Source organism: Rhinolophus sinicus, chromosome 16 (genome assembly GCF_057876585.1).
Source record: "Rhinolophus sinicus isolate RSI-liver-muscle chromosome 16, RSI-T2T, whole genome shotgun sequence".
In the NCBI taxonomy this organism is placed as follows: Eukaryota; Metazoa; Chordata; class Mammalia; order Chiroptera; family Rhinolophidae; genus Rhinolophus; species Rhinolophus sinicus.
This window is the reverse complement of record NC_142516.1, coordinates 154,083,484-154,110,861: the sequence shown is the minus strand read 5'-3', so window position 1 is coordinate 154,110,861 and position 27,378 is coordinate 154,083,484. Positions and strand designations below refer to the sequence as shown.

Sequence of the window (27,378 nt, the reverse complement as noted above, 5' to 3'; positions counted from 1 at the left end):
CTTTCATATAACTGGTTTGTTTACACCAGCATCACCACAAACACGCGCATTGTGCTATGTGTGCCCTTACTATGGATATGGTGTCACTACGGTGGCGATAGGAAATGTTCAGCTCATACTCTTATGGGACCACTGCTGCATATGTGGCCCATCACTGACCCGAACATCGTTATGCAGCTCATGGCAGTATACCTAACATACAGCTGATCAAATGTATTTATATTTTTATATATTTATGTACATTTTAATTTTGTCTATCGTTTTTCATGGTCAGGGAAGACAATCCCTTGCTCCCCTACTTTAATCGTTTTCTGTTTGTTTAAATGGCTTTATTTTTCCTCTTAGCATGTATTACTACCTGACCCTTAACATATTTTATTGTTATTTTTTTAAATTTTCTTGAATCCCCCAAATCTGGAACAGAGCCTAGCATTTAATATGCATGAAATGAATGTTTGTTGAATAAATAAAGATGTGGAAGGAGTAAAAAAGCATTGCTTTAAAATCTGAGCTCCACATAAACACCCGCAAGGGAAGCAGGAATTACAGGTGTTTATTTACCATTGAACTTCTTTGCGTATTCTCAGTTCTGCTTAGTTGTTTACTTGGGAATTAACCATAATGGGTGAGGAGATAGTCCAAAATGAGTCAGACTATTGATATTATATAAAATAATATTTTATAGTGTTTTAACCATCAATTGCCTCTGATTCTATTGAATATAATGAATTAAATACAACTTGGGATGCTAGATGAAACTAGATTGAAAACTGACTTAATTTTGATATGACCAAAATATGTTTAAAAGCGGCAGCCAGGGACTATTTTTTATATTAGAAGTGAAGAGAAAAAATGAGATTAGCAATGAGATTTTTATTTAACCAGAAAATATGTCTGGAACAATTTGAAAACAAATTCAGTGGTAGCTTGCATTTTTTATATGAATTGTCCATGATAAGCTCTCAGTGGAAAGGAAAAAGAGCTGGCTATAAAACTCTTCATAGTGTAAATTCTGTCTTCCTGGTTTATGGAAAGTGATAGAAAATGGTGAATAGGCATTTAAATAATGAAGTAACTAAAAAAGAAACATGAGACCTCTGATAAAATTATTATTATACCAGGAAATGAAGAGCATGTACTGATGTGTCCATATTTGCAAGTTTGGTGATTTCTTATTACAGGGCTCTTCTTAATTCCAGCTGTCTATCAGGGTTCATGTGTGTGATATTCAAAGAAATTGTTTGGAGTACAACATATTTGAATTGTAACAGCAAATGTAATTCTTTTGTCTTGGGATAAAGTAATTTAAAACCTAGATCTTCCCTATTTACGAAAAAAAGCAAAACAGAATAGCATATTCAAACAATTTCAGATATTACTTATCAGAGCATGACTTTAACAAATTGTTTTTATGGTGGTATCTACCTTAGGAGAAATAGGATGGAAACTCTTATTTTGATAAAGGGCAGGGAGATTGAGAAATCTTTTGTCTGAAAAATACCAAGAAATGCTGAGACTCACTTGAGATCAGTGCCAAGTCCCTGACTCCAACAGGCAGAATGAGAGTAATGGGCCTGGTAATGGCAGTGGGAAGACAGGAGCACAGGTCACCTATTTTCTTGTTTAATCTTCAGAGGATTAGATATTTCACTTAAGCAATTTTTCCAATGTTTAATTTTAAACCTCACATGTACACTTTTCTGATGTGTTAGTGTTTGTAAACGATAATGTGATCATTTCTTTATAAATTAGAGTAGCCTTTTACAAACTGTGTTATACAAACCCCCGTGTTCTAAGACATATTAATAGATCACCCAAGGAAAACATGGCATCATGGTCAAATAACTTGAAGAAATACTGCACATACTATTTTTCTCTTGGAGTACAACAGTACTTAACTGAGCTTTGAGAAGACCTGCAGAAACGAAATTTGCTTAACTTTATTTAACTTCATATTTTAAAAATACATTTGATTATAGAACTCATTTTTGTGGAAAACATTTTAGAAGATACTAATTTTTAAGAATCACACAGTTGGGGATTCAAACCACTATGATTAATCCTCTGTTGCAGTGCTTCTCAAACTTTAATGTGCAAATGAATCTCCTAGGGAATTTGTTCCAATGCAGATTCTGATACTGCATTAACTGGAGGTGGGAATGAGATTCTGCATTTCTTACCAGGTCTCAGGTCATGGGCAGGTTGAGTGTCTGGGGTCCACATTTTGAGTGCCATGGCTTATTGCATTGCAGTTCTTTAGTTCCACCTATTTTATCGAGACATGGGAAAGCGTATACTTTTATATTAGCAGCTTCAGCCCCTTAGGCTGAGGTGAAGCAAATCATTAGAATGGGAATCGTCATATTTCAGCCTTGATTGGCATCAGGATAGCAAACTGAAAGTAAGACAGAAGATAGCGACACTCTCCTATACAAATTAACAAAAAAAGTGAGTGAAGAGGAATCTGTTCCACTACCCCAAGAGCACTCTCCAGACCTGGCATATGAAAAGGGAGACGTGGAAAGAGAAGATTCCTGGTAGGGCTCTTTTAAGAGAGTGCCTGTATCTGTTCTATTTTTTGTGAGGTACAGGTAGGGGTCCTTTCTTATGGCCTCAAGCCTAGTGACAATTAAAATGGCAACAATCGATTTTGAAATACATTCTGCAAGGTGGGGGAGACACTAAATACGTATTCCAGACTCATTCTTGATATCATTCAAACAGAAAGTAAACTAGATCCGTAAGTCCATGCTTGGACTTATGCTTACGTAACAGGCTTATTAAAATTGACCTGTGCTCAAGAATCTATTGGTATTAGAGATATGTGAGTATTTTCCATAGACCTGATGTGGGATGCATAGGAGAGAAGACCAAGCAATATTACTTTGGGTCAGGTCCAGTGTGGTTGCCTGTGGGGCAAAGACATTATAGAAGAAAGAGGAGGGCGAAGAAGCATCAAGAGATTCTCAGAGGTGAGCAAGAAGTGGCAAAGGACTATCCTGAATGAACCAAGGTAAATCTACCTGAGTCAAGGGAGCTTTAAGAGAGATAGGCCCTGTTAAAACCCTCAAGTGCCTTGAGAAGGATAAGATACCACCCTCCCCACAATTACCAACCATCTAGGTGTCTAGTTTTAAACAGTTTCTAAAGGGGAAAACAATTTTAACTGTAAATTATGTCTGTTAGTTTTATTATTAAGTAGGTATCTTGGGCTAACTTCTTGGTTCCTGACTTTCAATTTAAACCATACTTAACTTTAAATTGGTCCTTAAATGACGGCAGAGGCTCCATTAAAAATTAGCAGGAAAACCATGGTTGTCTCAGAGTCCATTCAGAAATGTGAGGATAAGTCCTACTGAATACTGTATAAGGTTTAATTCAGGGATGATGGAAGATTAAATTGAGGGGGGTGTGTGTGTTTAATATCTGAAGTCAGGCATGTTCAACAGGCTGGTCACAGAGGGTTAATACTGACCCATTTCCCCCACTGGTGTCAGAGATTACCTCCTGCTAGTCAGTGTTTCTGCGCCTCACCTCGAATTTGCTGCTTGTAATCAATAGAGGGCTCAGAACACAAATGATCTGGCCCATTAGGGTACTGAGTGAAGGCCAGGAGGGATCTTCTTTGCATAAAATGTAAGGGTTTCAACATAGACAATGTATCTTTATGCACAAGATTTCTTTACTTGCTTTTCTTTCTTGTCCCTTCCCCTCTCTCCTTTCTTTCCGCCTCACAGCCCTCTCTCTCTCTTTCTGTCCCTCCCTCCCTCCTTTCTTGTTTGGTTCTTTTATTTTCCACTCTTTTCTTTGTTTTTTGAGATGTTAATCAGATTGTTGTAATCTGATTTGTATAAAACTTTATACACACATATCTGGTAATATGTACAGATACATTGTTATGCATTAATCTATTCTATGTCAGTAAAGAAATTGTATATTACTTTGATATTTGCTTATTGTTTCAGGGAATTTTTTTAAGTTTTAGATTTCACTTATAGAGGGAGGAATGAAGACAATATGACAGGTATCTTAAAAACAATGTTACTTTAGCTATGTGTGCATACTTTCATTAAAGTGCTGAATAAATCCTGACTTTGTGATTTAAGCACACAAAAAATGAACAGAGACACAGGACCAAAATTTACTTTTGGTTCTTTTGGCAAAGTTGCATACTTACTTTTCTTAGCTCTGATAAATGGTAAGGCAGCTTATCGCCTCTGGAACCATCACCTGGAGTTGAAATTATATCCATTCTGTCTGATTGCCCTTAACATCAGCGATCATTTATTGTGAATCAGAAATTGCACTGAGTATTTTATGTATATTAATGTACTCAGGCCCCATCCCTTCCTAATTAGACTCAGAAAATCAGAGTTTACATAGAGCTATTAAACACATTTGTAGCCATCCGGAACTATTTATTTGAATCCTAAATCCACATTGCTTTCTTTTCTTTCTTCTTATTCTTTTCACCACTATTGATATAAGTAAAATGAGGCGCACAGTATGCTAGGGAGTCCAAGTCATAACCTAGGTCAGATAAAGTAGTGAAACCAGACTTTGAACTGAATGAGCTGTCCAACAAGGCTCGCACTTAGAGCCACCATGACAAAGGAGAATATCAACATTAGACACTGTAAGGAGTTAACTTGTTTCTACAAATGAAATGTAAATTGTGTGGCGATTTGTTATCCACTTACAATGCTATTGCAAAAATTATACCATAGTTCTTCCTTTGCCAGTTATTTACAATAACTGAAATTTAATATCATCTCAAGAGGTAACATTAAACTATACAGTATCCCTAAGATTAAAGAAAAATATGCTTTGATTTTATTTCTAATTCTTTTTGGGGAATGAAAGTTTGAACTATTCTGAGTTTTATGAGTATCCTATATATATTCATGTACATAAAATTAATTCCCTGTCTCAAGGGTAACACAGACATAAAAAGGCCAATTACAATTTTATGAACAGGAAATATAAGATCTGGGGTTTCGATTTTTCTCTATTGTTGCATTCTAAATAACAGCACTATTTCTGGGGAATACTTACATCTTTTCTGACACAGAACAACTAGGAATTTTCATTAGAGAAAAATCAAAGCAGATGGGATGTGAGTCCCCATATATTGCATGTAATGTTAAAATAGACTCCAAACTGGTGTCTTGTTTTGATGAAAACTCAGAAGACAGTTTGGAGACTGTTTGTCAGACTCTGGAGACTGAGGCACAGATGGAGTTCTGAATTAAGTGACTTTGTATTTTGAGATTTGAAATGAGCTCTAGTCCCACTTGTATATTTCAATGATTATGGACTAATTGGATGTGGTAATTGATTATTAAAGGCTTTATACTCAATATTGTAAGGTTCATAAATAATACTTTAAACATTTATAACAGAATTCAAGATATAAACTAGCTTCAGATTAATATATGTAGACAGAATTGCATGAATGATGTTTTGGTTTGATTGGTAGTACAATATTCTGGATTACTGAATTTTCCATACAGCCAAAGAGCATTCCTTGAGCTATCAAAAGTTTAAATATTTTCACTTGTCTAATATGTAAAACAACAACAAAAAAATATTGCTCCTTACTTCCCTATCACACCAAAAACTTTTGCCTTTTTTGTTGACCAAACAAATGTCACGGCCAATTCATTCAACAAATATTCATTCAATAAATATGTAGTGTGTGCTTCCAGTGTGCCAGGCTCTGTTCTTGGTGTTGGTGGCACAAAACACACGTTTTGCCTTTGGGGAGAGGCAAGCAGTCTACATATTTAATATATATAGTATACACACACACATACATACACATACATATTCTGTATGTAGGAAAGTAGTCTGTGTTGTGGACAGGGAATGGAGCAGGGTAATATGAATATGGAGTGCCAAAGAGACTGGAGGTTGCGATTTTATCTAGAGCTTTAGGAGAGGCTGCACTGAGTAGGTGGTGATTGAGGGTGTTAGCCATGTACTGTCTAGGCTGGCAGCATCTCAGGCAAAAGGAAGTACAAAGTCAGGAGCATGCCTGGCTTGATCATGGCACAGCAAGGAGGCCATTGTGGCTGGAGAGGGGTGACCATAGATGAGAGAGAGAGAGTGTTAAGAGAGGGTTAAGATCTCTTCCAGTCGTGATGCAGCATTGGTGACAAATGTCACCAAGTCCTCACATCAGTGTTGAAGAATGAGGAGAGCATTGAGTTTTACTGAAATATACATGTGGATGCCTGTTTGGTTTTAACTAAATACTCTTGTGTATTCATGATTATCGCAGTTACGTGCAAGGGCATTTGCTAGTGATGCAGAAGCAAAGACTCAGGTCTAGTGGAGACTGATTGAGGACTGAGAGGGTGGGCAGAGGATCAGAGCAAGATCAGACTGTGCTTTGTCAAAGGTGTGCTGGCACTAGAGACGTACATGAAGTGCAGCTTCATCATAACTCTCTTCTGCATCAAGGAGACTTTATTTTTCCGTGGCATAACTCATAAGAACTCTGTGCCCTTCCGCCCTTACAATCTACTCAATCTCTATTTCTGTAAACCATTGTAATTGTCAAACGTGTCTAATTCAGGCTGACGCCCTAGTCTGTGGCTATGGTTGTAGCAGGCTTCTCTATTTCCTTCCCATCCCCCCCCCCCCAAATGTATATGTATCCAAGAGTTATTCAACCCATTAATTAATGAGGCATCTAGTAGATGGTTCAAAAGAGAGCTCAAGTACCACAGAGTTATACTCAAATAGAGCATGCTGAAATGAGTCTATACTTCTCACATTTGATTCTTATTTAGCAGTTTAATCTAAAGCCAAAGATAAACTTTATTTCCTATGCTAAAATAACTTGGCATAAGTAAACCATATTTTCTTAGATTTCTACCTTAATGGCAAACATAGCTCTTCTGTACTCCATAAGAACAAAGATGCTCTCACATCTCCTGGGTTTTTGTAGTGCCCTTTTTTGAAACCATTCTTTTTAAGGCAAGCTACAGGAATAGCTGATATATATCAAGTGCATTCATGCCCCGAGGACCCTGTCAGGAACTTTTGCAAATACTATGTTCTTTAACCTGCACAGCAGCCCTGTGGGGTGGGTACTGCCCACACACTCCTAGTTTTTCAGATCAGAGACTTCACAATGTCTACCAGTTGAGTTCATACCCTCTCCCCAATTCAGATGGAGAGGTAAATATATATCAGCTCACATCTGATAAAATAGTCCCTAATTTGATTAACCTCAATTACCTGATAGAAATTGATGCTTTTTCCAAGTGCCCAATTGAGATCTCTTCCTATGATCAATTAAAAATTGACCACAATTCTTTTCCAATCCTCTCTTTGACAGGCAGTGTGTCCATTGCCTCTTTCCTTAAACCTGAGCTGCATTTGTGACCCTGACTGATTTTTCAAATAGAATGGAGTAGAAATAATGACAAATGATTTCATGTCTTGGTGTCAAGAGATTCATGGCTTTCACTTTCTCCCTCTTGGATCACTCCCTCCATATAAGAAATCCAACCCTCTTGAGAATCCAAGGTCTCAAACTAGCCAACTTCAAAGAGGCAATATGGGGTGACAGGAATGTAAAGAAAGGGTTCTTATACCTTCTAGCCTCAAACACTCACCAACTGTATCCAGCTGATTCCTTCTGTTGCCATGTGGAACCAGAATATGAAACTCAGCTGAGCCATGTCCAAATTCCTAACCTGCAGAATCAAGAACAAATGAAATGGTTGTGCTGTAAAGTCACTAAATTTTGGGGCAGTTTGTTACTCAGTGATAGATTAGCAATTGCTCCCTCTCTTTTGTAAATTGAATTTAATAATTTACTCCAAGTCTCTTGCTTTTTTTGTGATGCATCAAGAAGTAGAGTTCAGATCTTTCTTATTTTGAAATGTCTCTATAATACAACATATCCCAAAAGCACAATGTCTATTTATGTATCTAGATATTTATCTTACCATTGTCTGCTAAAAGCTATAATTTAATTTGTCTACTAAGGATCCAAAGTGATGGTACAGTGATTTAAATTTTACTGTTTGTTTAGAGGATAATATTAGCCTTAAACAGACTTGAAATACCCATAAGACCCTTCTCCCAACATATATACAGTCTCTTCCACTATCACCATCCCAAACCAGATAGTATACTTGTCAGAGTTGATGAACCTACATTGAAACAGTTTTATCACCAAAAGTCTATATTTTACATTAGGATGGATTTTTAGATTTTTTATTCATTTCTTTACTACAGAGATGGGAGCAAAGTTGAAGTCTTCTGGCTTCCCGATTAGAAAATCCTTGACTCTGGGCTTTTACAGTTCCTTGGACTTTATCATGTTTTTGCCTCTTTTCATTTTGCTCATCAGGAACCTTTGAATTTCCGGTTACTTTCTGATGAAACTGTATATTTTATGTAAGAACATTTGACTTTTGGTGCATATGTTTGATACTAAACTGCATTTTACTCCTTTTCTCTTCAGATTTAAGAAGGAATCATGTAAGGTTTATTTATTATTTGGCTATAGCTCCTCAGAATATTTTCATATTTATGTCATCTTAAAGTACTTCAGATGAGAAGATGACAAATAGTTTCAATAATGAGGCACATTTGGAGGGTAAATGAGAAGATTCAAAGTCTTTGCAGAAAGACCATCACTGCTATTACTGCTTTGGCTATAAATAAAAATATAAAAGTACAAACTCGGCTCCCCAAATTGCAACCATTGTTGATCAGTTAAAGACATGCATAGACATCACTCTCTGAATACTTATATTCTAGTATTATTTTATATAAAGTAACATATATTATGTATATTTTTGCTTGTAACCTTCTTTAGTCACTCTGTAGTAGATGGTTGAAATCTTTCTATGTCAATACATAATGTCATTTATAATGACTGTAGATAGAGTTTTCCTTTATAACAGTGTACATTTATTGAGCCATGATTGATTTGTAAGGTGTTTCCATATTTTCATTATTATAAATAATATTTAGATGAATATCTTCTTAACTATAAATTTGTTTACCAATAAAACTTATATAAAAGTCATTTCCTTACCTGTGAGACTCACTTTTGCATAGAACTGTAAAGATATATTTTTATAAAGTTGATAGCAGTTGTCTATTTTACTCATAGAAATTTTTTCACATTTAACTTGGATTTCATTATTTATTAATATTATAAATACATTTGATGTGGACCGATGATGAAACATAGAAAGAATTTTCATATGATTTCTCAGGTCTAATTTATATTCCCCAAGTTTATTATAGATCCCCCTTTATAAGAATCAAAGCCCTACACAAAGATGCCTGCAATAGTAAAAACAAGAAAGAACTGGTAGATTTTATGTAAATGAAATATACATGAATCACTGATTCAAATGTACTTATTATTGTAGTAATAGTAGGTTCCTTTTGCATTGAATCTAATTCATTCTGTCTTTGAAATATGAAATAAATATTAAAATAATTTCTGTTTATTCTAAAATTATTTCATTTCTTTATCCTCACATACAGTATAAAGAATGATGGTGTTCTTTAACTTCATTCCCCATCGCTTCTCTTTTTGCCAGTTGGTAGTCTAAGAGGAAACGCTGAGAAAAAATAGGTTGGCATTCTTTCAAAACCTCTCTAACTATAACTTAATTTGGGTTTTCATCAATAAGGGAACAGATATAGAATTATCAAAGTTCTTTCTGTTACTGGGTAACACAGGAAAGGAAACACATATGTCAGAAGAACTTGCTCACATGGCTATGAAAGAGCTATGAAGCATGACAGATTTATACCACTTCATGTGACTGAACAGAAGTCACTGCACGTTGGGGAAATAAAAGCAAAGTGTAATTAAATGAAATGTTTGTCAAGTTGCATTGTTAATTTTAAAAAATGAATTATAATTGGAGAATACAAATTATTAAAGCACAAAAATTGTGTTATAGCATTGTCTTAATATAGCCTAAATTATCACCAACCCTACTTGATTATTCAGCATATTTTTAACATCTTTAGTAAGTCAATCATATTTAGCCCATTCATTACAGCTTTTCATAAGCAGTAGGAGCAAAACACAAACTCCAGGATAATTGTGTTTAAATTCTAGACATTGACCAGAGCTGCAGCAAAGCATACAAGACTTATCAGTTTCTTTCCAGGAATTACTCCAGGGTTTTGAATAGGATGAATTTGTAGAGGTCCCTCTTTGTAACCAGGCAATTCTTCAGATAATGCATAACACTTTAGTCAATAGAAAATGGCAGAACCTATTGCTTTGCGGATGTGATTTCTTTTGGAAATGGATAATAAATCACAATTATATAAACTGAGGGAAGACATAACATACCTATAGGCTGAAAAATAATAATCATGGCAAGAGGAACCTATTGCATTTGCAAGATTAGAACTAACAGGTTTTGCAGAGAGCGCAGTAAATCAATTTTGAAAATGCCAAGTCAAATCAAGTGTGCTAAGCTATTAACAAGTATTTGCTTTACAACAAAATCAGAAATTGAGTTTTTGAATTTGTTTTTGACACTTTCACTTACAAAGTACATAAGAAATGCTAAGAGGGATGATTCATTTACATATACAACAATCTTACACACTCATAGGAAAGCAACATTCAAACTCTTAATGCAAAATACTGCTTTTTCTATTTCAAGAGAATTAAATTGATTCATAAAATTAAATTTTAAAAGTTAATAATCACTCCTATAAGGGATCAGGTTTTTAATATCATCTAGAAATATTAGATAGAACAATATATCATTTAAGCATTGTCATACAATATCCTCTGCTATAGACTAACTCTGTGACCAAGAGACAGTCACACCTCTTGGGGAATGGGCTATTTTTGCTTTTCTGAAGTCTCAATTTCAGTAGCTATCCCTCCGGCTTCATTACCTAAGGGAAAGAATGAGCCAGCAGATAAGGCTGTGAATACTCACCCAATTTACTGCATTTAATTTACTTTTATGTACTGCTTTGTTGGATAATATTTTATCAAGGAGAAAAAGTTCTTAAAAAAGCAAACTCCAAGGTCTTTTTTGTTCTTAATGTTCATTCTGTTTTGCTGAAAACAGCAAGAATTTGTCACTCTAATTTTTAACTAACATGTTTTCAAGATTCAATGTCAGTGAAACCATGCTTCTGTTTTCATATTTAAAAAAATTTTGACTTTCCATATTTTCTTATCTCTAAAAGATCAAGTAATGATGTCAAAGCATATTAAGATGATTAGGAAAGGAACAGTTTTGCATATTTTTCATTTTGTTTTTTGATGGTGATTTGTACTTTGCCCATTCCATATAGCATTTTTGTTAGTAATTAATAGCTGTTGATTAGGTAAGTGTTAATAAAGTGATAGGTTTTCACTTGTAAAAAATGTACTTATATTCTTTGTAGGATTTATTTGTTCTGCTAGCTAATTATTAATGTCTCTGCTCATTTGCTGTGGTTTATTCTGTATCCAATTTTTATACTTGGTTATTTACACTAACTTTGTGAGATTTTGGACCACGTCTAACACTAAATCAGAGTGTTTCTTTCATACAAAATTTGACTGTAAAGGAGTGTTGCCATTTTTTAGTGCAGTAATCAAATTTTCCTAGTCCCACAAAATAGTTGCTATTTCGGAGCTCAAGGGGTTCCTCTACGTGCACGCATCGAAGCCAAAGGAGACATGAACGGTAGTTTACAGCAAAGAAAGTAGAGGTTTACTTAAGCAAATGGCACCAAGGCAAGAGACACCGGGGAGCTATTGCTCGTAAGACCTGTCTCCCTGATGGTTGTAGGTTACAGATTATATAGAGCAAAATCACAATGGGTTAAGCGTTCAGAGTCTTGTTGGGAGCTGATTGGTCGCAGGTGAGGTAAGGGTAATGAACCATTTCTTCAGATCTTGAGGACAGTTCTGAGGTCTTTTCTGGAGTCCTTCTGTTCGGTATCATAGGAAAGTAGCCAGGGGGTCATTCCACCTTAGGGCACAGCAGCTGGAACCTAATTTAGGTCAAGCTGTTATCTTTACCCTGCCAGAGGTCCAAACTATGTGACCATTAGTGAGGTCCAGGCTATTGTCTTCTGCTGCCTTGGTGGTTACTGATTATCTGGGGGAAAGGCTAGGTTTCTGAGGGGCAGAGAGAGAGAGAGAGGAAGAGGGAGAGGGAGAGGGAGAGAGAGAGGGAGAGAGAGAGAGAGGATTTCTAGAGCAAGGATTTAAAACTAAATTTAATCAAAGTCATAGGACCCTATGGAAAACTCCAACTTTATTCCAGTGAAGCTGTTAGTATTTAAGACATCTTATTTGAATTCTATATGCATGTTTGTACATTCTTTGATTGTCCATATTGGTGGCAAATTTGTGGATGAGTTTGGTTTTGTAAAATAGTAAAATAAACTTTTGACTCCAGTGAATAGTATGGACTCTCAAGATGCATATTATTCTTTTCATGACGAGGTAGTAAGCCTCAAATTCTATAATGGTTTGTGATCTGATTCTGAGAGCATGTTCCAAGGAGAATTAAAATATTTCACTTTTTTTTTTTTGTAGTTTGAGTACAATTTACATGCAATGAAATGCACAGATTTTAAATATACAAATTTAATGAGTTTTAACAAATGCTCAACTGTGTGACCCACATACCTGCCTCATCATTAATTCAGCCAACATTTGTTGAGCACCTAGTATGACCCCGTAGTTGTTGGAGATACAGTTATGAATCAGATCAATTCACCACCCATGAGATATGAGGAGGAAGACAAGAAAATTGATTTGTCATTAAATGGTAAAGGCTCTTTAGAAGGAGATATAGCAAGAGACTGATTAATTCTACTTGGGAAAGCAGATCTGAGAAAGACTACCAGAGGAGATGGCCTTGTTGTCCTGCCTTCATCTTAACATTTCATGAATTGCCATAGAAAGTGTGAGGTTCTCTGAAAAAGGAGAAACCAAATTTGTCTTGTAACTCAGGTCCCAGCCACCTGTAACAAAAGTGTCTTTTTGGAAATCAATTTTGTAATTTGGTTCACTGGTGAATATCAGAATGAAATATGATGTCACGAGATTTCACTGTAACCAAAACCAGTTGGATTTACACCATTGTTAGTAATCACACTTTCTTAAATTTTATTCCATAGTAGCTTAAATTGTCATGTTACAGGTTTTTTTTTTCTGTTCTTTTTTTTAAAATCTAAAACCTCAATATTTGCTAGTTCTCGTTAAAGAAAATGATAATGTTATCTAATCAAAGAAACTTGTTGCTTAATGAAAGAGCTATGATAAGGATAAAAATTAGAGTATAATCTTCTGTGAAAAGATTTTCTTATTATCAATGACTGAAAGATATCTTATTACACCTACAGTGTTTATGCCTGAGAAAGAAATTATTGAAAAATAAACTGGGTCATATGGAATTCTATTCTTAATTTTTTGAGGAACCTCTACACTGCCTTCCATAATGACTGGATCTTAAGATTATTGTGCTAAGTGAGATAAGTCAGACAGAAAAAGTTGAGAACCATATGACTTCACTCATATGTGGGATATAAAACTGAAGATAACAAAGGAACAAGGCAAACAAATAAAGAAACAAAAACTCATAGACACAGACAATAGTTTAGTGGTTACCAGAGTGTAAGGGGGGTGGGGGGTGGGAGATGAGGGTAAAGGGGATCAAATATATGGTGATGGAAGGAGAACTGACTCTAGGTGGTGAACACACATGATATATAGATGATATATTATGGAATTGTACACTTGAAACCTATATAACTTTACTAAGAGTGGTCAACCCAATAAACTTTAATTTAAAAAAAAGAAAGAAAAATAAACTGGAAGTTTTGAAAACTAATCCTGCAACAAAATTAAAATAAATAAATAAATTCAAAGAACTTGGAACTGAAATTTAAAGATGAATTCAAAATTGAACAGATGACTTTCTTTTGAGTTATTAGAATGAGCCATAAAAAAGAATATTCCTGACTAGTAAACCAAAAATTTTAATGATATTACATGGAGGAGTTTCAGGTACCATAAAATTTAGCATAAAGAGTTTAATACATAAGAGTTTATGTAAGTAAGTTATCAGTGAGAAGGGATGCTTTTAGGAATTCTATTGTATTAATGAATTGCTCTAAATAAATGTCATCTACAGATTATTATTTACCTGAAAATTAGTAATTTTTAATTACTATAGAGTGACACTTTTGTTTAAAATTGCAATTTTTAGGTATATAATTAAATGACCAGAGTTTACTTAGAACTGCCATTTTTAAATCAGGAAAAGTATGCTACCTCTTTGGGCTACCTTTAACCGAGATTATCAGAACTTGATGGTTTGAACTTCAAAGTACAAAGATATAGACACCAAGGTTTTATAAAAATATCTCAGAGTTGAAACAAAATAAATAGTTCTATTTTACTACCATACATTCGCCGATACCATTTTGCCACTTATACTACATTAGGCTATTAAAAGGAAAGGTGTAGGATAGCCTGAGCACCTAGTATGACCCCATAGTTGTTGGAGATACAGTTATGAATCAGATCAGTTCACCACCCATGAGCTATGAGGAAGACAAGAAAATTGATTTGTCACTGAGGTCATTTTTTACTCTAAATAGTGTTTTTCAGCCATGACTGCACTTTGGAACCACTGGGGAGTTTAAAAATTACTGATGTCAGAGTTCCACCTCTAGAATTTTTGATGTAATTGGTCTGAGGTATAAGCTGGATGTCAGAACTATGCAGCCAAGGTTGAGAAACACTGTGCTAAAGAACTTAAAATATGAGAAGCTTGGAGATTTTAAAGGTGACTCCAGAGACAATGGCAGAAATTATGGCAAAATTACATTGCTCAAAGATAGAACACGTAAGTGTCAGGTAGGGAAGATACTTAGAGAAGAGTATCTTCAAATGATAAAAGTGTTAATTATGGATTTAAAACAATCTATTCAGAAAGCATTGTATATGAACAACATTCAAAGTGATTCTCAATAAAACCAATTGTGTTGATAATAATTTTGGTTCACAAAATAATGATGGTACAGAGAATATAGACTGTCTCAAATCAGTGGTGCTGTTAAATATTGAAATAACAGTTTGAGGGCACCTGAAAGGTTAGTTAAGTTAAAAACAAGTTATTTCTGACTATATGGTTGGGATTATTAGTTTGCTTTTTCTCTTTTGTTTTTCAAATGTATTAACCAAATAGTTATGGGTTCAAATTATTTTATAGGTAGTCTCTAATCTCAACAGAAATAAATGAGACCACAAAAAGTTTATCCCAGTTTCCATTGAGCCCATAAATAATTGCTTTCAAGGGATGTTTAAATTAAATTATTTCTCTAACTGCAGGGGTTGAGGATTGGGGAAGATTTGTCCTTTGTGAGTAATGAGAAGAGTATACTTAGCTATAAAAATAGTAAAGAAATAATTAGCTTAAAAAAAGCTAAATTCCATGTTTAGCAATGTTAATGAGTCCCTAAATTCCTAAAGTTGAATATTGGTGTGTAAATGAGTACACCAAACCAATAGAGAATAACCTTAATAGTTATGGATATTTAGCTAAGACCTAATTTCTTCCCACTATTCTATATCTCCTAGGTTTAGATGAAACAGATGTTTTGGCTCTTAAAAATCTCAAAATAATTGTTGCTTTTCTGGCAATGTCCTTAATTAGTGGGTTACTTTTTGAGAGGCCATGTATTAGGGAAAAAAAATAAATTCACATTTTTAAAATTATGTATCAGATTAATTGACCATAACTTTGATCTCTTTTATGTTTCCAGCTAATTTGTTTGGTTACTGACATATAGATATTCAAAAGTATTTGCTGAAAGTACAAATTGTATTAATTTATTTTTGAAAGGATTAGTGTAAGGTCAGTTACTTTTTAAATGCTTGGCATTTTGCATGTTTACACTGTCATTATAGAGTGAATAATTTGAAAGACTATATATAGCTACATTATCATTTCAGATAGTAGTTACTGAACATGCAAGAGTTGAAAAGACACATTTTTAAGTATGAACTGAAGAGTTTGATAAGTAACTAGGGGATAAAGAAAAATCATTTTACTGGAAAATACTTTTTCTTTCTTTGAGAATTTTTGTAGAACAGATATGAATTGAAAAAAGAAGACTTTAACTTAAGGGAAAAACTTGACTAGGTAAACTTGGATAGTTTTAGAGCTAGGAGGGACAGAATATTGAAGGACTTGAAAATAGGAAAAATTTCTCTGTAATGTTAGACACCAAAGGCTGCCATATGCTGATATACTCATATGCTATGCTAATGCTAATTGTTCTATCTTTGATCAGAACTTATAAAGTGATTCGTACCAAGAAGGGGTTCGGTAAATAGTTATTAAATGAATGTTCGATTATGAAATGGCAGAGGGTGGGGAGGTATGGGTTATTGCGAGAATAGTAAAAAGGGGGAAATTAGAAAGGATGTTGATTGTTTACTCAGATTTTGTTCATTAGGGTTTTTTTGTGTTTGTTTTTTGTTTGTTTGTTTGTTTTTAATGTCTGATCTTATTTATTTGTTACTCTTAGAAAATCTCATTTTTGACTGGACTTAGATTTGCAGGTGGAAGCTCTCAGAGAGGACAGCTTGCGTTTCTTGGAAAACTGTTCCTGGCATTTTTCTTTGGCCTCTTACATTCTCTTGGCCAAAAATTTAGCATATTCTACAGCCTCTTCCTTGGTTTTCTTAGGACGTTGTTTCTTCAGAGCAATACGCCAATGTTTGTGTTGTAAGACTCATGGAGTAACAAGATGCTGAATCTTGGGGGCTTTGGTTCTAGGTTTCTTACTTTCTTTGTTTAGGGGCTTTCTTACAACATATTGGCGGACACCATCATTAGAGAGATTGAAAAGTTTGCAGGTTCTGCTAGCTCTTTTGGGCCCCAGGTGACGAGGCACAGTATCAGTGAGACCAGGAATATCTTTCTCCCCTTTTTTTAAAATGACTAAGTTGAGAACGTTCAGATTGGCATCCACAATGCAATGACGAACAGATTTGCAGTTTGTTTCTCCAGTCCTCCTTGGTTTATAACAGGAATGCCCCTTACTCAGGAGCAGGTGGACATGGACATGGGTCAAGACACCCTGCTTCATGGGGAAACCTTGTTCTTCATTCCCACCACTAATTCGAACCACATAACTCTTCCATTCTTCACCGAGAGCATCAGCAGCAACTTCTGTGTCCATACGCTTCTCATAAAACATATGAAGTTTGCATTCATCATCCACTTCAATGAGTTTCTGGCAGCCAGTGGCTGGGAAAGAGATGTTCAGCTTCATCCTGAAGTAGCCGAAGGCCTCCGAGACACCACAAAAAAGAGCTTTTCATTAGGTTTTGATAGACCAAACCTGGATGGAGAAACAAAAGAAATTGAAAGGATTAACGGAGCACAGAGAAGGCCAAAGCTCCCTACACAAGTTCTACTCACCCAAGATATCCATTGGCTTCTTTGTGCCACATATGAGCAAGAGTAGATTTATGTTTCCAGAGTTAGAGGGCTGGTCCTTCATGCTCCATTCCCCTAATTCACAGTCCTATGGCTTCAGAGGAAAATGAGATGTTCTTCTGAGACAAGGTGGTCAAATCTGTAAGCACTTTTTAATATCATGTTTCAAATTACTCATTTTCACAAATTTGACTAATCAGGCTGAGAAAATAAAATGAAAACAAGCAGATTTGGTTTGAGGGGCATGTGCTTTAACTTGTTTCAGGATAGTGATTTTCTAGAAAGCAGATGAATCCTGGTAGACATGCAAGAGCTTGCTCCTATTCCAAAATAAACAAGATATATTTTACTGGAAAATTGCAGATTTATCAAAGGGTAACTTGACAGCAAGTGTACAGAATACTATCAAAATCATTTCCTTTTTTTACATACACTTGAAATTCCTGCTTGAATGCAGGAGGGGTGCATACCAGCTTTATTTAATATATTTTGTGTCAATTTCTGTATAAAGATTTTTTTTTTAAGTGAGAGGAGCGGAAAGAGGAGAATATCAATTCCGTATGGCTTTAAGCAAATGTTAGAAAGGTGAACATTCATAAGCTTCCAAATATCTGTTGGCTAGTTGACATTTACAAACACTGCACTGGGTAAGCTTTCTCCTTTGGCAATATTAAGGTTCTGGCAGCTAGTAAAGGATGTGTGAAATGAAATACGCCATTCAAATATGGTAAAGAAAGACAAGACTATTTGTAACCATTATTGGGCTAAGTCATAAGAATGGAATCTTTCTGTTGTTTTAAGTATCCTATTAAAAAGCATTGTGAAAAGTTTAACTACAGAGTCTGTTATTTAATATATTTGGAAATATTAGCTCGCATCCCAACATCACATTTTAAGGTCCACACATTTTTGAGTGGCAAATTATCTATTTAAATTAGCAAGCACTATGTTTTAAATTCCTGAGTGTACCCTGTTGAGCTTAATGAGAACAGAAGGCAGTGTTAATCAGAAGGGTAGTATTCATATGGATTGCTTAAGAATGCAAGCTGGGGACCCACTAATTTATTCTTTAATTCTCGTATATGTGCACCATCCCAGTTGTATATAGGAAACAAAATGTATATTTCCAAGCTGTGTGTTTTATGAACAGAGAAAATCCAACACAACAAATATTAACTTCCCAACTAGTAGGTAGACAAGTGCCAATCATTACTTTAACATGGTAGCTGGAAAAAACAACTCCAAGCAACATATGTAGTTGGTTGTATGAATGTTTATCTATATAGTCAGAAAAATGTCATTACAGAGATGTGAACATATACAAATAACTCTAAGGTTTCTAAGCACTGCATTTATTAAGTACTACATTAAATTGACCTTCTCTATCTATTTCTATCTATTTACCTACATGTTTCTACTTCCCCCTACACTTGTATACTCTCACTTATAGATATATATCCATAACCACATATATATACACCTGTATTAAAATAATTCTACAATGGCATACACTGAAATATTATTAATGAATTATTATTGTTGAGTCTGGTAGGTTATTTTCATTTTCTATTTTTTACAAGTCTGTACTGAGTGCAAATTTTTAAATAAACATGTGTTACTTTTTAAAGAGAAAGAGTAAAAAGAAAAAGTTTTGTCCATTTTGGTAAATAAAAAAGAACACTTAAAAAATCAGGACATTCTTGGAAGCCTGTAATTTACATCTAAAAATGGTCTTCAATAATGAGATGTTCCTTTTTTATTATTATTATTAAATAGTGTGCTATAATAGAGAAATAGACCAACAAATCATCAAAGCAGAATAGAAAAGTCCAGAAACAGATAACATACAAAAATTACATATCCATCTCCAGTAAATGGTATGAGATATTCTTAATACCAATATGGATATCCACAATCACAATCCACAAGCAACTTGAACCTTTTGCATTGTTGTTAATGGCTAGTTATATTTAACATGATTTAAATGACTTGAAAAAATCCTTCAGATTTCCAGAACATATAAAAAAAGGAAAACTTTCAAATTTATGAAGTAGAAACAAATAAAATAAATTTTATATGCTGATATTAAATCTAGTGATATTGCTAGTCACATTTGCATTTTAGTTCTATTACTATTTATATATACCATATAAAGACTATATATATATTCTTTAGCATGCAATTGAATCCTGGTATACATGCAAGAGCTTGCTCCCATTCCAAAATAAAGAAGATGTGTTTTAGTGGAAAATTGCAAATTTATTAAAGGGTAACTTGACAGTAAATGTATAGAATACTATCAAAATCATTTCAGTATCAAAATACTACGGAAAAATCATAATCAAAATACTATGAAAAATCATATATATATATATATATATATATATATATATATATATATATATATATATATGCCATTTACAAATAATAACCAGTGTATCCCTTCTCTGCCAATACTTGGACACATTTTTTTTTTCTCCTATTAAACTGGATAATCTTTCCATTTTTTCTGATCACAGAAGGAAAGACTATATAGTTAAACTTTTTACAATGCTTTTTAATAGGATACTTAAAACAATTCTAAAAATCAAGCATAGTCAACAATTATGTTTTAAGGTATCTTCAAGTTTCTAGCCAAATTCTCAATAAAAATATTCAGTGTAAGATTGCTAGTATTTTCATCATTAAGTTCTAAATACACATGAGGTACTTTGCAGCAAATTGTCTTGAAGGGATGGCTAGTATTTATTGTATCTCCTTCTTCATATTGTACTCACCTTGTGCAATCCTTCCACTTCTAGAACTCTTCTATAACTGTTTACTTGGCCACCAAACACCTCTGGGTCATTTAGTCCATTGGGTATTTTCTATCTCTATTTCAGCTGATTTGCCTGTAGAATTTGAGACTATTAATCAAACCTTTTAAAAAAAAACAAACCTTTCTAACTTGTTTCTGTGATACAGCTTTCCCTTAGCTTTCTTCCTACCTCTCAGATAGATATTTATCATTTTGCTGTTTCCTCTTTTTGCTGCACCCTAGTACTCCATAGGATTCTGCTCTTAATTCTGTTTCCTTTCCTCACTACATACTCTCTTTGGATGACGTTATGCACATCCATGGCATCAATTCCCAGTTAAACACTGATGGGCTCCAAACCTGGGCCTCTAGGTCTTTGCTCAGCTCTAGATCTGTGTGTATAATCATATGCTAAAACTTAATATACAAGTATTACTTATTCCTCAAACTAAGATAACAACAAAAATGAAATCTTTTAACTCCTTTAAAGCTTCTCCCTTTAAAAATTTTTTATCCAGTGAATCTTCTCATAATCCAACCCTTATTATTCTTTCCATATCATTTCATTCAAATTCTGATAAGTGACAATAGTTTAGTGGTTACCAGAGGTTAAGTAGGGAGGGGGGTGGTAGACGAGGGGAAAGGAGATCAAATATATGGTGATGGAAGGAGAATTGACTCTGGGTGGTGAACATACAATGTGATTTATATAGATGATGTATTACAGAATTGTACACCTGAAATCTATGTAACTTAGTACTAACAATTGTCACCCCAATAATCTTTTTTAAAAATTCTGATAATTTATAATTTTTTTATCATCTCTGATTTTCATGCTCACTGTGATTGGAACTTTAATTATCCTCATCATCAATCTCCCTGGTGCCATTCTTACTCAAATCAATCTCTCTTTCACCTCATAGAGTAAGATTCTTAAAATATACAATTCTGATTGATATTCCCTTGAAAATTTGTTCAGTTTTTCCCCCTCTGACTTTTGTAGTGTGAATTACAAAGAAGTCCTAAGCATTTTCTCCAGGCTCATCCTCCAACTCGTACACATCTTGCACATGTTCTAACCATATCAAACTACCCGCCGATCCCCGTGGCTCACGATGCCTTACACCAAGACACGTATGCCAATGTCATCTTTGCAGGGAGGTTTTGTCTCTGCCATTGACTTTGAGAGGTGGAATAAATACTCATTTTAACATTATTTTGGATTGCTCTGTTCTTTATTTTCATAGGACCCTATGGATGTCTCTTGTTAATTTAGTTGTCTATCTTGCCCACTGGATACTATCTTTCATCTTGTATACAGAACATAGCAAAGGGTAAGACATAGTAACTGCTAAACTAATGATGAATAAGTAGCTTTTTAAAAATCCATACAGATATATTTGAATTTGGGTATGCTCTAAGAACCTCAAATGAGGATGAACTGTCCACATGATTTCTACCTAGACTTCTAGAAAGGGAGATTAAAAATTAAATATTATTTTATATCCCTAGATAAAATATTGGTATTTTACTATTCATTTTGTGTTTTATATGAAACCATAAATAAAGGATAATTCAATGTGAAGTATATAGGAAGAACATATGAAAGTTGAAGTCACTCATCCACATGTTTGTTGACTAAACAATTCTAATCATAATGGTCTTTACCCATACACCAAGCTTAAATGTTTCATCAATTATATAATATGTATATTGTTTTAAAAAACATAAGAAATTGCAACATAAACATATAGTATAAAACAAGGAGTAAATGAAATTAGATATCCAAATACTAGTGCAGAGAATTTATAAATAGATATAAAATCAAGAGTAGATAAAGAGAGATATAAGTATTCAGTCCAAAAGAAACTGGATAGTAAGTATTGTTTTAGGTGTAATTTCCTAGTAGCCATGTTAATGAAGATAGCATAATTTAAACATTCTCACTTGAATTAAAGGAGAACCTTTAATTGTGAAGGGGGAAAAGTTTTCCCAGTACTGCACTGTGATATAAATTCTTTTCCTGGAACATTATATATTGGCTACTGAATGATGATATTCTTCCACAATATTTTGTATTAAGTGACAAAAGGATTCCATGTGATTATTTGGAATAATTAAAAAAAAGATAGGGCATGACCTCAAAACTTAACTCAGAGAAGGCAATTCTTTTAAGGACAAAGGCAGTATGGTTCAAGTTTGTAAGCGTCCAGGGTCTGATTTGATGAAGACAAAATTTATGATACCCAGAGGAGTGACAGCCTTAGTGATATTCTGTACCTATTACAACTGGGGTGTTTATTAAATGTCCATTTCTGTTTGGTTACACTTTAAGATTTTCTAGTTATTTTAAAGACATAAAATTATTTTTTAAGTTCTTAGTAAAAAATAGTTTACCTAAAAAAATGTAGTGCATATAATATTTAATACCTTAACATAAGGAGAGGGTATTATCTTTCTAAACTATTGGTAAGTGATAAACAGGAATTCAGTCCCTCCCGCCACAACCCTTTATAATTGAACCATTATTTTGTTATGAGAAAAGAGGAAAGAAAACAACATCTGCCAAATACTGTATACTAATACCAGGTTATTTTACATATCCTGTATCATTAAATGTTGGAATTAAACTTGTGAAAATCAAGTCTGGCTGAAAGTAGATATTTAACTTTTGTAGTTGTATTGAAATCCAATATGGAGCTATGTCTACTTGGGATTATGAAATCAAATATTAGGAAGAAATGTATTTTGCGGTACCATTCTGAAATCAGTGGCTAATCCACAAGATATAAGTGAAAAGACCTTAGAAATACTGATTCATTAAATTTATTCCCTTAGGTTCATATTATGGATAAGCTTAGAATTCTTAAGCTAGAATTATATTTAAGGTAATACTGCTATATACAAGTGTAATACAATTTATTTTATAAAGAGTTTCCCTTTGGGGGATAAAAATTATCAATATATGTGGCTCTCTGCTTACTAATAGGGATTCTGGCTCTGCCCACTCAGTTTCCTCCCCAATCTTGTTCTTTGAAAAGGTAATGCTGAGGCCAACTGACAGGTGATTTTCTCTTTGGTGTTGCCATAGCAGCACAATGATTATAGGAAATCAGGAATAGAAAGGTAGGAGGGATGGGGTGTAGATTGAGGAGATGCCTTTGGGTTAGGTCTGGGAAAGTTTTCTTCTAAAAATAACATATATATATATATATATATATATATATATATATATATATATATATATATATATATATGTTAGTGGGAGATTATGAAATAATGAGAGGGATTTAAAAAAAAATGGGAAGTCGATGGAAAAGAGGGATGTGTATAAAGATGCATGCTTTGTGTTATATATCTTCTTCAAACATTACCGAAATACAAGTAGAGCCTTCAGCGCTTTTAAAATTACTTTTTGACTTTTCTTTTAAACCAGAGTGCTGTATCATATAGGTCACATCTTTATATGCATGTAAATTCTAATAAGGTGGTAAGAGAGAAACATGTTTAAATTACATAGGCTCCAGGTAATGAGGAAGAGTGGGGGGAGAAGGAGTGAAGCTCTCGACTGAGAGTCCAGTCTAGTCTGGGCTCTGACCCTCACTGGCTCTGTGTCTGTGGATGTTTCACGTGGAGAGAGAGGAAGAGACAGAGATTCGGCAAAGGGTAAAATGTGTAAGCACCAAACCACTGATGTTTTCAAAATACTTGCAGGGAGAATATATGGGGTGGGGGGATGTTAGGGCACTGAAGCAAGTAAAGTATAAAATGGAAATTAAGAAAGATTTCTGAAAATTCAGGTTTCTTAAAAGCATATTTTGATGGTTGGTGCTGTCTGAAATATTTTGGTCCCTGTGGACCACGAAACGAAGAATAAACCCTCTAAGACGTGAAGAGAAATAGCTGATATCCAGCAAGACCTTTAAATGAATGGATTATTCTATTCTAACATCTGGAATATAAAAAGTAAATAGTCCCTCAGGAATTCACACTGTGTCACCTTCTCTAAGGAAAGTGCTTTAAAGGAATCATCCACATTATCTGAAGCTTTGTATACATGTGGCAGATGTGGCTGGTATTCTCCTAACACTGCATGGCTGCTCTGAATCAATACTGCACCACCTCTGTGAGATTCATGTCATGAGGCCCTGAGTCCTCCATTTTCAAAAACTGCTTACTCCCCAGGAAGGTACATCTGCATATTAAGGAAAACTCTGGCTAGAAGGTACAGGGTTGTTTTTTTTGTTTCTTTGTTTTTGTTTTCTTGTTTCCTATCATTTTTGGTGACTTTAGGGCCTTTATGAAAAATGCATTCAACAACCTGGCTTTACTGCTTATTGATCTCCTTATCTTCAATAACAGGTATTCTCATTCTAATTTAGCTACCTACACTCATGTCCCTAGCAGGAATCATGACTACTTTTGTGGCTAGTTCACATCAGATTTTTAAATTCCGGTATTCCTCTCACCTTTGGTTTCATTTTCTTATCTTTCCAGTTCACCGAAATTTTTATTTTTTCTATGCATATAATTTGGTCTCACATAAAGCAGTGTTTTCTTGTCTATTTGTATTTTTATAAATCTTACACTTTCTTCTTGGCCTCAGTTATAATCCAAATATATCTTAGGTACCTTAAATCCTTTGCCACATGGAATGCCAGAATTCAGTTGAAAGTACACCACTTCCCAGTCAAATCCAGCTTCTATCCCTTCTTCTATGCCCCTACAACAGTGAAAATCCAGGTTCATGTAAATGGATTTATATGAATGTGAGCTTTTCAACTCTATAAATTTAGTGCAACACATAAGCACATACACTCAGACACAGAAATGCACAAAATAAGGAAAAAATATATAGCATACCATAAGATAAAGAACTTAACTTGGAGAGTGGGTGGGGGGAAACAAAAAAAATTTCATGTGTGCTTTATGGGAAAGATTAATAAATTGAAGAAAAAAATTAAAGGCTCAGAGAAAAGGTAATCAAAAAATAGAATAACATTTTTTAAAGTAAAATTGTAGAGCTAGTAAAACGAATTATCAATTAATTACTGTATAACATTATTAGAAAAATAATAAATTAGAAATGGCAAGAAATTTAATATGTGTAGTGTTCAAATTACTTTTATAAGAGACATACTTGACATATTACAGTAAATACATTTTTAAATTACAATGCAATGAGAATACTTAGAGAAAATAATAGATATTGAGAAACAATTTGAGCCCAATTAGGATAAATGACTTTAAAGAGAAAATTTATATATATATATAAAGAGAAAATGTATATAGTCTGTATATATATACAGACTATAACAACATTGGAATATTTAAATGATAATCTTGTTATACACAACCAGCTATTTTGAAATATGTAATTTAAAAAATTATGACCTCAATTCTAAAATGTTCTGTATTTCTCCTTAAACTTTCATCATTTTGAGGATAAAGATCTCATAATGCATCCAGATATTTTAGACATGCACATATTCATAAAATAGCCATAGATCCCCATTTCATCAATTTCTTATTTTCTTTGATTTATTCAAGAATCATTACATTTATTTTATAAATTAGCAATGCCTCTATTGTATTATACCATTTAATTTATACTGCTAACTAGTTAACTATCCAATAAGTATATGTACATAAGAATGTCTGAAATTCTATCACCTAATGTTTAGCAATTCTTACTATTTTTGAGCACTAGAATTTAAAGTGATTTTTTTTTATTACTTTTGATTATGGAATGTGATGTATTTCTTGTTGTTTTCATAAGATTAACATTTATTAAAAGGTCAGTGATATCATTCTGATAATATTGTATTGATATTTTTTTCTGTACTATTAGAATGAGATGATACTCAATAGTGAAAAAAAAATCTATTTACTGAATGTTTCTCAAAAATATTTCAGACCTACATTTTCTACATTTAGTAATGACAAGTTTTTTTTTATTTTAATTGTATATGATAGAAAAATATACAAACATCTATTTTAAATTATATTGCCATAAAAGTATTTAACCAGAAAATCAAATAAGTGTTAAAAATATGAACTAAAATACTAACTTTCGGATCTAACTGTTGCTTTGGAAATGTGTTTTCTCTTTAAGCAGTATCTGGATTTTTATTAGTATGCCAGATTATAGATGAAATATCTAAGTATACTTTTAAATTAAAACTGTAAAAATTATATACAGAATTCTGTAGTGCATCTTAGACATATAAAACATTTCGTCTATTACATTCTTCATGTTGATAGTAGCAGTGGCTAGAGATTATAGATACTTAGTTACATAGGCTTTTATAGCTCCTTTGGTTCAATTTATTGTATTGGTCCATGTTGGCTCTAAACCACTTGGAGTTTTAAGAATCTGAATAGTAGTTGAATAACAGTGCTAACATACAAAGTGATAGATGTACCATGAATAACACACAATCTTTTCTGTAATGTCGAAAAAGGAGTCATGCTGTATTTTGTCAATTTCCATATTTAATTCAAATGTTCCCAATTGAGAGACGTCATCAAAATGGTGGCGTGAGGTGAGCCTCTGTAAAGCTCCCCTGGAATTTACAACTAATCAAACAACAATAACTCCACAAAGGACTCCCTGCACAGCAGACAGGCAAGACGAAGAGGCCCACGACTAAATTCACCTAAAGGTGGGCGAATCGCATGAGCGGGGGAGGAGGGAAGGGAGAAGTGCTGAGATGGAGCTGCGAGGGCACAGGACGCAGACCTAGATCAGTGCTCCGAGCTCCCTGCATCCTGGAACTACCGCAGCTGTGGCAGAGGGAAGAACTCGGACTGCTAGGGCTCTGTTAATGGCCCACAGGGCTGAGGGGGCAGCATCTAACACGGCTGCAGCCAACGCTCACGGCAGACATCTCGGAGAAAAGACTGAGGGAAGAGGTCCACATGCCAAACAGAGAACAGAAGCCTTAAGCACTGAGCTTAGCCGCCCCTTCCTTACCCTCCCATAGCTCACCCCGCCCCCACCTGCCCCGTGCTAGAAGCAGAGCAGTAGCAGTGTCAGATCAAAAGAACAGAATATTTGCTGTTCTGAGAACTGTGGACCACAGACACAGATTTGCAGCA

General features: G+C 34.2%; 1 protein-coding gene and 1 pseudogene across 2 annotated transcripts in view; one reads left to right on the top strand and one right to left on the bottom strand.

Moving 5' to 3' along the window:
* Positions 1-27,378, top strand: part of GPC5 (glypican 5) — a 1,207,509-nt gene that overhangs the window by 541,717 nt on the left and 638,414 nt on the right. The window lies entirely within an intron of this gene.
* Positions 16,448-17,313, bottom strand: LOC109450164 (small ribosomal subunit protein eS6 pseudogene; annotated as a pseudogene).